Source organism: Melanerpes formicivorus, unplaced genomic scaffold, assembly GCF_026170545.1.
Source record: "Melanerpes formicivorus ecotype bairdi unplaced genomic scaffold, bMelFor1.0.p_v2 SCAF_20, whole genome shotgun sequence".
Taxonomy (NCBI): domain Eukaryota; kingdom Metazoa; phylum Chordata; class Aves; order Piciformes; family Picidae; genus Melanerpes; species Melanerpes formicivorus.
The window spans coordinates 3,396,979-3,410,682 of NW_027142372.1; positions in this window are offsets into that span (position 1 = coordinate 3,396,979).

The window sequence follows — 13,704 nt, forward strand, 5'->3', positions numbered from 1 at the left end:
TTTCAAGACATTTATATGCCTAGCAATGGCTCAGAAGCCTGTGCTTATTCCTTTACAATGAATACATGCTCAGGCAGTAAAGATTAAAAGCTAATTATACCCATATTGCCAATACTAACATTTGTACTCTAGTTTGATTTACAGTCTACCAAATAATAAACCTGACTAAAATTATAAAAAGTTATATGCATATCCATTAATATGCTCCTTTATATTACCTTATTCATTTTTTAAAAGCATATTAAATGAGTTTTAATGTTTATAAAGCGGATGAAAGGCATGTACAGTGAAGATAAAAACCAGTGAATACGATAATTTAGCAGTAATATAGATTGCTTCTACACTCTTCTGTTTGAGCTCATTGTGATATTATGTATTTCAAAAGATGAAAAGAAGTCCAGCTACAATTAATTACTATGAATTGAAAGCATCAATTAGGAAGTATCCACTTCTTGGTAATGGAAGATGGTGATGAGAAAGCAGTGAAAAGAGACTCAGATATTAGTTTCCTTTTATTTCAGCCTCACATCATGGTTGGAGAGGAGTATATGCTGTAATATGTCACATTGCAGATTTAGTTCTGCAGTTTCAGACTTGATGCCGGTATGTTGCTGGGTGGGACCTGCTTGGAAAAAAAGTCTGCATACACTCACACTACGTAACAACATGTGCTTAGGATAGAGGTGTCTGAGCTGAGACTGCTGCCATGGCTAGGCTTCTGCTAACACTGGTAGTGACATGTCCTCTTTAGGCAGACTCGTTTCTTGCGAAGCGTGCTACTTTGCATGTCTTCTGATTCTGTGATTAAAATTGTGGCTGTTGCCCTTCTAGAATCAATGGAGGTTTGGCAAGGGAGGCAGCAGTAATCTGAGGGAGTGGGAACATAACTTCCCAAACTGAAGTCATAAATTATTGCATTTCAAAATCAAGACGGGTGTTACCCTGAGACCTCATGAGAATGTAGAGCAGCACCCCCTGCACTTTTTCTATCTGAGGTGCAGTAGGGAGGGAATTGTCCTTGGGTACCAAGGGTATTTTCCTCTATCACAAGAGCACTGGCTCATAGTCCCATCTACTCCCTAGGAACTTGAACTACCTACAGAAATACTCTGGAGATCCAGATAGAAGCTTTCAGTGCAATAGTAAATTTGCTAGGGCGGAATACTCAACAAAGAGAATAAGAAACCAAATTTATCATTTCATATCCATTACTAGCTATCTATGGGTGCTGTACACACTATTAATAAAAAAAAATGTTAGGCTTATAAAATAACACATCTGCACATTTCTGAAATACATTCTTTCTGTTATCAGTTCACAAACTTTATGACAGACCATCATGTAATTTCCTGAGTATGCTGTTCCTTAGCTGGAACACATATTATACATCTGCCATTAACAGGAAATAAATATGTGCCATTTTGGCATTAAGATTCATGTCCCTACATGATATCAGATATTTTTTAATGTTTTTTAACCAATACCTTCAGTAAACCAGAATGCCTCAGGACTTGGATGATCAGATAATGTCAGAAGCACATGGAACAAAAATGCTTTTCCTTTCAGTCTCTTACTGCCATCTGCTACATTCTTTAGAGTGCCATTATTTTTACAGACGATTAATAGGAGTTATACAGCAACTTGAGCTGTTTCTCAATAATTAACTCCAAAAGCCATATTCTTGGACATATATTTTGATACTTGTAAAATAACTCCTCAGACTGAAACTGTTCCAGCTTTGTGTTGTTTTTTTTAAACTCTTTTGTTTTCTCTTCTTATTTTCTTGTCTTACTTCAAGCTGTTTTGATGGAGTTTCTGTAAAACCAGAACAAACTCAAAACACCCCAAACCCTGACAGAACAAAACCCTTTAAAAGCTATATTTATTGAATTGTGATGAATTCTCCTGTTTTCTGTTCAGATTATTTGACTGTGATTAACATGCTACTAGTGTACCATATGTTTACTCTTTTGATATTTAACTTCATCAAAAAGGTACCTATCTACATGTGAGAATTCCTAAGAGTATTTCCTTAAAGTATGTCCTTTGCATCTATATAAAGGTACACACTCTTTTCACAGTCATAGAATGGTTTGGGCTGGAAGGGACCTCAAAAGGTCAGCTTGTCCAATCCCCCTGCAGTGAGCAGGAACATTGTCCATTAGATTAGGTTGCCCAGTGCCCTGTTGGGCCTGATCATGAATATGTCCAGGGATGGGACCTCAACTACCTCCCTGGGCAACCTGTTCCACAATTCCACTACCCTCATGGTTAAGAACTTGTACCTAACAGCCAATCTGAGTCAACTCTTCTCTAATTTAAAAATGTTTGGCCTTGTCCTATTGCTACAGGCCTTTGTAAACAGTTCCTTTTTAGCCTTCCTGTAGGCTCCCTTCAGGTACTGAAATATCTTACAGAAGTCATTGTTTATAACCTTGAATAAGATTTGGTTGTTAGGTTGTTTTATATATGTAAAAATAAGCAAATTGAAAGTAAAGATCTTTGGAACTCTTGGTTAAGGTAGTGAACGAAATCTTTTTACTCATCATATTTTGTGCCTTTCTCCTGAATGAATGTCTTAGTCATGTGGTGGGAGACTGATTGGTTTTATTGCAGAAGAGGCAGTACCTCATGAGACAGATAAGATTAAATAATTTTTGTTTACTTTTCAGAACTGTATCAATTACAAAAAATTTGTATACCTCAAATTGTATACATTAATCTATTTTCCTAAGATTTCAGTACTTTAAAGATTTATTTTTTTTAGGCCAGACAATAATATTATAGTTTATAAACACTTTATAAATGTTTGTACAGTATCATGCTGTAAAATAAAGGCAGATTCAAATGTGTATTTTAGACCTTAGTAAAAATAGTCCTAAATGTCTAGGCTTTAATTTTTAGGCATTAGTGGGCACATAATATAAATACTGTAACACATCTTTGAAGTGTTTCTTTCTCTGTTAATGTTCAGTAATTCAGTCTTTACTACCCTTGTCTAATAAATACAAGTAATATTGATATTATTAGAAAATAATAAACTAGAAATTCACATCAGTTTCTAAGCTGACATAAAAATTAACTGATAAAGACCACTTTTTGCTCTTACAGAAGTATTGTTTTTTAATCATTTTTGTGTATTACAGTCAGTGCTCCCATTGACAAGTACTACACTTCATAGTAATCATCTGAGTCCTCTATTACTCATAAAAAAAAATCAGCCTCCAAGCTGTTGAAACAATTATCCCACTACAGAAGCTTCCTATGTTCCCAGAGAATCTTTTAAGAGATGGTTGTTAGGAAAGCAAACAAAGACAGTTTCACATGCTTGTGGAACGCCATAGAACTGGCAGGGATATTAACAGCTCAGCATGATTCATTTGTCCTTCTTGAGTGCTCCAAATCCATCACTCCACATGACAGAATTCACATTTTTATTGGATTTCCACTTCATGGAGAAAAAATAAATTTCCATTTTTAATAGATTTTCACCTTCCAGAATAAGACTTGAATTTTCTGTTAATGCTCATCTCCTAGCATGTAAAGCCTATAAATTTATTTTTGTAACAGTCTGTACATCAATGCAGGTTGCTGAGCAAAAGGAAAGAGGTCTAATTAACCAGACAGTTAATTACTAGGACAACACCACTCTTTTGTTTGGAGCAGTAACATTTACATAATACATCCATTCCCATTTTTGGTCTGAAAGAAAGAGTGCAGCTTCTCCATAAAGTGGTGGAGCTGGTGGGCCACATCCTGAGCTTATGTTCATCAAGGTAGATAGAAGTTATTTGAACAGATGAGAAAAATCTGAATTAGTGATAAACACTTATAGTAACTACTGGCATGTATTTACTAGGTAGACAGAGCTTCATTGCTAAAGCTAAGCTTATAATCAACAAGTGGCTTAGAGGATGGTGCAATCAAAAGAATTTCAGGATTTTTGATCTTGGAGAACTTTCTACTGCACCAGGTCAGCTGGCAACTGATGGAGTACATCTGTCCCAGAGGAGGGGAAAGATCACTGTATACAAGAATGGCCTATCCCTCAAAGGTAAAAAGATTCTAGAAAGGGAATTGGCAGGTCTCATTGACAGGGCTTTAAACTAGATTCAAAGGGGGAAGGGGCTGAAACCAGTCCTGCCAGGTAGGAGTCTGGGGGTGATAATCTGGAGTCAGGGGTGAAACCAGCAGCCCAGCTGAAGTGCATGTACACTAATGCATGAAGTATGGGCAACAAACATGGGGAGCTGGAAGTGTTGTTACAGCAGGAAAGTTATGATGTAGTTGACATCACAGAGACCTGGTGGGATGACTCATATGGCTGGAGCACTGCAATTGACAGCAATAGGCTCTTCAGGAGAGATAGGCAAGGAAGAAGGGGTGGAGAGGTGGATCTGTACATCAGGGAGGTACTAGATGCCATTGAGCTGGAGATCAGGGACGATTGGGTTGAGTGCCTGTGTGTGAAAATTAGAGGGAAGATCAGCAGGGCAGACATCCTGGTTGGAGTCTGTTATAGATCACCCAACCAAGAGGAAGATGTTGATGAAGCATTCTATGGGCAGCTTAAGGCTGTCTCAAGATCACCTGACCTTGTTCTCATGGGTGACTTCAACGTGCCTGATATCTGCTGGGATCTCAACACAGCAGAGAGGAGGCAGTCTAGGAGGTTGTTAGAGTGTATGGAGGACAGCTGCTTATCTCAGGTGCTGCACAAACCTACCAGGGGTAAGGTTATGCTTGACCTCCTCTTCACCAATAGGGAAGGGCTGGTGGGTGATGTGGTGGTTGGAGGGTGTTTAGGGTCCACTGACCATGGCAGATGGAGCCAGGGAGCAGCATAGTTTCCCTGTGTTCCAGGATGGGGTAGTTAGAGATCTCCTCAGCCACTTGGATCCCCACAAGTCAATGGGACCAAACGTCATACATCCTAGGGTGCTGAGACAGCTGGCAGATGAGCTGGCCAAGCCGCTTGCCGTCATTTTTCAGCAGTCCTGGCTCACTGGAGAGGTCCCAGAAGACTGGAAGCTGGCCAACATGGTGCCCATCCACAAGAAGGACTGGTTGGACGAGCCAGGGAATTATAGGCCTGTCAGCCTGACCTCAGTGCCAGGTAAGATTATGGAACAGGTCATCTTGAGTGCAATCACACAGCACTTACAGGATGGCCAAGGGATCAGGCCTAGCCAGCATGGATTTAGGAAGGGCAGGTCCTGCCTCACCAACCTGATCTCCTTCTATGATCAAGTGACCTGCCTGGTGGATGTGGGAGGCCTGTGGATGTAGTCTACCTGGACTTCAGCAAGGCCTTTGACACCATCCCCCACAGCAAACTCCTGGCCAAGCTGTCAGCCCATGGCTTGGATGGGAGCACACTGCTTTGGGTTAGGAACTGGCTGGAGGGCCAAGCCCAGAGAGTGGTGGTGAATGGTGCCACATCCAGCTGGCGGCCAGTCACTAGTGGTGTGCCCCAGGGATCAGTGCTGGGCCCTGTGCTCTTTAACATCTTTATTGATGATCTGGATGAGGGCATTGAGTCCATCATCATTAAATTTGTAGATGACACCAAGCTGGGGGCAGGAGTTGATCTGCTGGAGAATAGATAGGCTTTGCAGAGGGACCTTGACAGGCTGGACAGAAGGACAGAATCTAACAGCATGAGATTTAACACATCCAAGTGCCGGGTCCTGCACATTGGCCGCAGCAACCCCATGCAGTGCTACAGGCTGGGGTCAGAGTGGCTGGAGAGCGGCCAGGCAGAAGGGACCTGGGGGTACTGGTCAATGGTAGGCTGAACATGAGCCTGCAGTGTGTCCAGCTGGCCAAGAGGGCATCCTGGCCTGCATCAAGGACAGTGTGCCCAGAAAGAGCAGGGAAGTCATTCTGCCCCTGTACACTGTACTGTGTCCCGTTCTGGGCCTCTCAGTTTAGGAAGGATGTTGACTTGCTGGAACATGTCCAGAGAAGGGCAATAAAGTTGGTGAGGGGTTTGGAGCACAAGCCCTGTGAGGAGAGACTGAGGGAGCTGGGGCTGCTTAGCCTGGGGAAGAGGAGGCTCAGGGGTGACCTTATTGCTTTCTACTACTACCTGAAGGGAAGTTGTAGACAGGTGGAGGTTGGTCTCTTCTCCCATGGAACCAGCACCAGAACAAGAGGACACAGTCTCAAGCTGCACCAGGGGAGGTTTAGGCTGGAGGTTAAGAAGTTCTACTCAGAGTGATTGCCCATTGGAATGGGCTGCCCAAGGAGGTGGTGGAGTCACCATTATTGGAGCTGTTTAGGAGGAGACTTGATAGGGTGCTTGGTTGCATGGCTTGGTTGATTAGGTGTTGTTGGATGATAGGCTGGACATGATGATCTTGAAGGTCTCTTCCAATCTGGTCTGGTCTATTCTATTCTATCAAAAGCAGTCTATACTATTAAATATGTAATTTTGACAGTGTAATAGAATTTTTTTATTTCCTAGCAGAGATTGTTCTTATTTAAACCTTCAGGCAGCACAGTCAAGAGAGTAAAAACCTGTAATGTAGACCTGTTCTGATCCAGTAGAACTCAACTCTGAGGAATGCCTATACAACCAAAGGAACACTTGCCTCAGAAAATTGATTCTTATTTTGGCTTCTCTTTTGGCTGGAAGGTGATCTCAGAAGGAAACATATTCAGCTATCTATACTGAGATGTCTAGTCCAGGATTCTCACATAATCAATCAATTCTAGGGGCCACATCAATAAAGCAAACATATGACACCATGAGGAAGAAGTGGAAGAGAAATGCACCAACAGATTATGCTTTAAGAAGATAATGGTGTTTGGGGTTTGTTGGTTGGTTGGTTTTTGGTTGTGGGGGTTTTTGGTGGGTTTGTTTGTTTATTTTGTTTTGTTTTTATTGCTGTCTCTACATTTTATTGAGAGTCTGGACAGCTAATCAAGATTAGTTACTTTAATTATCAGTCCTTAGAGTGAACTGACTTACATAACTGGGGTTTTTTAGTAGCAAGAGGTTGCAATTGCCACCCAACTGCCTAGATAATTAGGTTTGGTGGAAGACCTACCATTCGTTCCAGTTGCCTCTTGCTCTATGCAGATCATGATAAGATTGCACAGGCAGAAACAGTTCACTTCCGCTGGTCAGGTCAAGCAGGAGCTTGAGTTGCCTTGGCTTTCTTTCCTCTATCCAGCCAAGTAAGGATGAAGAAAAACTGGTGTTTAGGAGTATGACTGTGTTTGGTACCTAAGGAGGGTATTAACTTGTTTTCAATTTCAACTTAAGAGTTGCTTTTCTCTCTATTTCTCCCTTTGTTCCTGTAAGAAACACATTCAAGTGACAATCTCCTTTACAGATTCAGCCCCTCCTTTTTTGTGTTTTTGTTTTTCTCCACATTGACAAGATCCTAGACTAAACCTGATGTTTTGATTCCCGATTCCATAGCTTCTGAAAGAGGTTGGTTCAAATAGTCTAGTTTACATTCTTCTCTAGTAGGAGTTACATTATAATTCCCCTAAAATATTATTCCTGTTCGTATATTGCTTCTTACAGTTAGGCAGTCTTTATGCAAATTCTAGTGGGCATACCAGTCAGCTGAAGTTGCTCATGCTAAACATGCTGTTGTCTCTGTTTTACAAGACACTCCTGACTCTAAGCAGGTTTGATTCCATATATTCCTAACCTCATTTACATCTCAATAGTATCACACCCCATGTGTTTGCGCTTTTCTTTTGTTGAGGCTTGTCATCTGAATGCTACCTTTTATCCTACCTCAAGCTTTTACATAGGAATACTTGTTGTCATCTTGTGATCTGCTGAGCATTAATATTCTGCAAAGCACTATGGGGGTTGTGCTTCACTGAGCACATTTTCACCTGAAAGCAGTTTTTTAATATAAACATTTGCTTAATATTCTGTACATTTAGAGTACTTTATCTGCACCAGTGCTTTACTGAAAGTAATTTAAATTCAATGGGAACTGATTATGCATAAAGAATTGACCTCTTTCATAGTAGTTTTAATAATCTACATGTAGATTATAAAACTTATATGCCCAATTGGAAGAACATTTTTTGGGGGATAAATCCATGTCCAGGCATTTCATCTATTTCTACATGAACACTGGTTTGTATATTTGAGGGACTCTTCTGCACAACATTGCACTGAGCAGCATTTAAAAGTTTAATTATGAGTCATCCTCTGCAGAATAATTCTTTTTGCTGTAATAATAAGCTACTAAAATAAATGGTGTCTCACAGAGGAACTATTCCAGCTGTTTGCAATTGGAGTAAACAAGTGCTTTGGAAAGAGAGAGACTCAAACCTTGCACAGTCTTTGAATGATGGTTGCGTGATTTCACAGGTCTTTCAGAACATACTAGCCCTTGCTGGTTTTGAATGGCAGTATAGGAGTTGTGGATGACTTGTATACTTGGGTGACATTTACCTCATTTGGCTTATAGATGGCCACTGTAAACTGTTTATCTTAGGATAGAATTACCTGAACTTTGAAAAATTTCAACTTCTATCCTGGATAATTAATCTGGGCACCTAAAGTGTCTACAGGGCTGAAATTAAGCAACATGAATCACACATCAGTATTTGTCTTACCTTATGTGGTCTTGGGATGCTGTGTTAAACCTAAACTCCTGTCTGTGATTCCTAAATAAACATTCTGCTCTTCAGAGAGCTTTGAAAATAATGTAAATTTTTGTTGGTACCAAAATATGTGCATTTGAAGCCTAAAACTTGAGATTGTCTTTGTTTCAGTTTCCATGCCTCTAAAGTAGAATTAATAAATACTTAAATACTTTAGACAGGGGTGTATTATTAATGTTCATTTATAATTAATGTTCACACAGTTTTTGAAGACTTAAAGTGGCATACAACTGTTAAATATCACAATCATGGTAGCTTTACTAATGAAAAAGTTATTTCTATCATTCAAGTAATCCTATTTTTATCACAGTTTCATCACTGCAGGTTTTAAGGAGTTTGCTTTAATGCTGTCCTAGTAGCATAGTATCTTTGGTCAAATGTGTTAGAGTGGTTGATTTCATAGTATTTTGAATATGTACTTATTTAGAAATAGACTGAAGTTCTACTTGTAACTGTTAGAAATAGACTGAAGTTCTACTTGTAACTGACATAAAGCTTGCAAGACGCTTCTGTGTTATACACTTTTGAGGTACATATCTGGTACTGACAACCTTATGATAAATTATGGCACTATATGATAAATCACAGAGCCATTGCAAAACATGATTTAGCAATTCACATTCACTACTACTGTATCTTTTTTCCACTACATTTAAAGCTTAATCTCCAAGCAATCTAATATCTTAATGTTAATCTGAGTGCCTTTGGATACGAATTATTTTCTTTTTCCTCTTTATTTTGTAAAGGAAAAAAGTCGGTCAATAGTTGCGTATGCTGTACTCTATGTTTTGATCAGTTGATAGACTGTTGCTTTAAAACTACATTCCCAGTTTGGTTTTGGCATTTTTTCCCCCTTTGATGTACTGTTATTCTGTCATAAAAAAATTCCATGTTTTCATATCTAGATAGAAAGTATTCAACTGTAGTGCACAACAGAAAAAGATGTCTTTTCTGTCCAGATGGATGCTGATGGTGCTCTACTACACAATTACCAAAGACATTATGAAGAGGACAAGGGCAATGCTCTGTTCCTCTTGCACTGCTAATAGTTCTTGGTGAGGTGCTGAAATAAGAGGATTAATCCAAGAAAGCACTTTTAGTTTTACATTTTGGTTTGAAAAACAAGCATATTTCAGACTCTAAGTAGGAACTTTTTGCTGAACAGGACTGGACTTTATGCAGATTCATTGCATGCATTTTCCTCATGCTGAGTTAAGAGACTTTCTTCTCTTCAGAAGAGGAATTGAAAATGCATTCACATGAGTCTAATCCAGAATTATATTAGAAATTTGGAGAATTTTCTCATGTTTGGAGACTCACTAGGTTCAGATATGCTTGTTTGTTGCCTATGTCCATCCTAACGTACACCACTGACTCGAAAAAAAGTTGTAGCTAGACTCATTATGCAAATGGTGACAAACAGCTGCAAGCCATGAAACTCCTTATTTCTGGGTGAAGAAAAAATAGTTTATTTAAAACTTCTTATTATCTACTCCTTACTGTTATTTGTACTACAGCCATTAACTAGCGTTGTTCCATAAGATAGTTGGCTGAAAATAAATTTAATATTAGTCTTTATTACACAGGGCACAAATGGCAAAATAATAAAAAATGGGAGAACATCCCCCACAAAGTTCAAATAAAGACAAAACTTTTCTGCTGCAGGAAATCAAGAATGTAAATTTGTAAATGGGCTGACACCTATTTTCTTGCCTCTTTACAAGGTCCCTCACATTTCAGATATGAACATACCTGCATTTTGTGATCAGGAAGTAAATACCCAGAGTTATGCCAGGATTCATGCAATCATTTACATAAATCCACGGGTTCAGACTTGGATAGAAAGTTTTCACATAAAAGTTGGCTTTAATCAGGACTGTATGTGTTTTCTGGTGGAAAGGAAGTGACCTGTAGCTTCTGGCAGTGCTGAAGATAATGTGCTGCCAGGCTATTCAGACAGTTGATGTAGGCAGTTCTCATCCTGTTGCCATCTTTTGTCACTTGTATGTTGCAGTCTACTATTTATTTGCTGGATCCATTGATTACAAAAAATATTGCAACTCATGAGTATGTAGAACAGTGTGATTTATGGAGGCTATTAGCCTTTTTGCACTAATTACTTGTTTTGCTAGTTAATTTGCATAGTTTCCTTCAATATATCTGTGACAATTTTAAACCTCTTTAAAGCATTTCACCAAGAGCAAATGTAGGGTCTGATTCTTATTTTATAGTGGTATAGTTGTAAACATGTCTAGCTTCAAGGGAAGAGTTCCATTCCATATAATCCAACTGTCTTCTCACAATGATGGCTTGAGTTGTTGAATGTCCATGGTTGTACAGATCAGGTCTAACTATTACTGAGTAAAGAGTAATTTGATGACCTAAATGTTTATTTGTAATAAGTTGCCAAAAAATAGCTTTGATGGACTAACCTTTCTCTTTAGTTTAAATATATAGCTTTCAGTAGAGAAAATGCTTAGCTTTTTCCTTTTTATCCTGAGAGACAAGAACTTACAAGTGATTTTTCTGAAAGAAATGCAACCAAATTTCATTTTCAAGGTTTACATCCCATTTTTATGACAAGAAACAAATTCCATCCTTAATATAAATCTGAAGTAATGTTGCTGAAGACACAAACATATGATCACAAAAGGTTGTGTTGTGAACTGATGGTGAGAAGCAAAACCTGACCATCAGACATTGGATAACACACAGGTGCAAGTCTATATTTCATGATTACTGTTACCACATATGAGCAGGGAATTCATGGATGGACAATCCCAAATAGCTCATTATTCATGTGTATGAACACACCAATTAGCTTGACCTCTAAATGCAGTGGTTTGCATAAACTTAATGCACGTTCACAGATGCTTGTGACCTGATTACTAAGCTAAGCTCATGAGCATAATGGACTGTCATGACTAGAGAAAACTAAAGAGTCATTCTAACATTAACTACTGCCTAATTTTTCCTGTTGTTACAGGAATGTGATGGCAGTTTAATTAATTGTCAGCTTTGTTAAGAATATAACCTTCATGCAAGGAGCTGATGAGGTGGGCTTGTTTTTCATAGTCTTTTGGGTGTTTATTGTTATAAGTACACTTTTACAAAATAGTTCCAGTTTGTTGGGGATGTTTTGTTTGGTGTTTTTTGGTGGGGGTGTTATTTTTGGTTTTGTTTTTTTTTTTTCTTTTTTACTAAGCAAATTGTTAGTGACCTGGAGTTTGCTTGGAGAAAAAGAGGGTTTGCATTTCTTTTAAACTCTCTACATACAGGACAACTGAGAATACTGACAGTAATATTTTGAAAGAGAAGGTGAAGGAAAAATAAGATGTTCATACCTAGATCCATGAATGAGTTCTGGTGCAGTGAAAATGCAGATATTGCAATATATACACAGAAACTTGAACACTGTTTTATGAAAATAATATGGATTATGTGACCACACAAAGGGCTGTTACTTACATCACTTGGACTTGGTGATCTCAAAGGTCTTTTCCAACCTTGTCAATTCTATTCTATTCTATTTTATTAGCTGGGGAAAGTACTTTTGTTGCTTGATATCTTGTGTTTATGTGTGAAAATTTGATATGAAATACTAAAACATAAAAATCTCTTTAATACTAATATATATCCATCACAAACAATTTAAGGATGGATACAAACTTCATCCCAAAAAATAGCTCAATTTCTGTCAGTCCCAAACCCATCAAATTAGGCATAATGGTTTGGTGTTTTGTGGGGGACTTCTGAAATCAGTTTGTTTTGGTACCAAAATATCTGGATATAAGAAAAATGCCTGCATGCACTCCCACTGGAAAGCACCATAGAGGCAGCACTTTTGAACCCAGAGAAGCAAAAAAACCGTAGTAAATATTTGGAAATATGTCAAGGAAGACAGGCATTTACAGGAGTTTGGGAAACAGTATACAAGACCAAAGAAAATGCATGGAGCAAATTTTCTACTGCTCAGGAGCATCACACGGTAGTTAAAGCAGACATAGTGCTTGAGCTTGTTTGCATGCCAACACACATTGACTGGAAAGGTTTTCTTGCTGCTATCCTTTGTTCTAAACCTTTTATCAAGACGAAACAAAGCATCTGGGACCTACAAAATTTATGCCATGACAGTGAAGGAGCTATAGGCTTGCAAACTGGACTCTTCTCAGAAGCATGGTTAGGATATAGCACCACTTCACAAAATCATGTGATAAAGAGGAGGAAGTATAGCAGATACTTGCATTTGTTCATCATGACATTGGAAATAGGGATAGAGAAGTAACAATATTTGGCATCTGTGAATGGTTGTGCAAGTAAATGAATTAAAAGTAGGGGGAAAATACTTTTAATAAATACAACAAAGGATATATATCCATGCACAACCATATCTTTAAGTGTAGCCATTTTCCTTCAGATCCCCCGCATCTGTGTCCCACCCTACTGTTGGACAGAAAACTGCCGTCTCTGTTCTGATTGACTGAGACCACAACATGCTAGTGACTCAGAGGAAAGTTGGAAGTTGAAACTTTATGTTGTATTTAGTGCAGATGAGGACTTGGTACAAGGACATTCCTTAAAATTAACTTGAGTAAAACTTAGCTGAAGTTTTACCAGATAAATTTGCTGAATTAGCTTATGAAATTATGAGGCTGGTAGGGAAGCAGGGATTCTACACCTCAACTGTTCCACCCCTGATGGTGGGAGCCCTGGAGTCACAGAAGAAAAAAAAATCCTCCAACAGGGAACTTTGAGTTACAAATTATCTTCTTGTTCTGTGACCATTACACCTGCTGTATTTCAGAGAAAAACAGATGAGATACAGCAAGAGACAGATTACTGTTGCAGGCTATTTGGATCATGTGGAAGCACTTGGAAGAATTCATGGCAAAATTTACAAAACTAAGTTCTAAATGTACAGTTGCAGTTAACATCAAAATTCTGCCACTTTCCTAAGCAAGACTTAATTGCTTGTGGCACTATATGAGCCATCAAAAGAGTGGACAAGCACCATTAAACATGTAGTAATATCCAACAGTATCTGAGCTTAAGTTACTT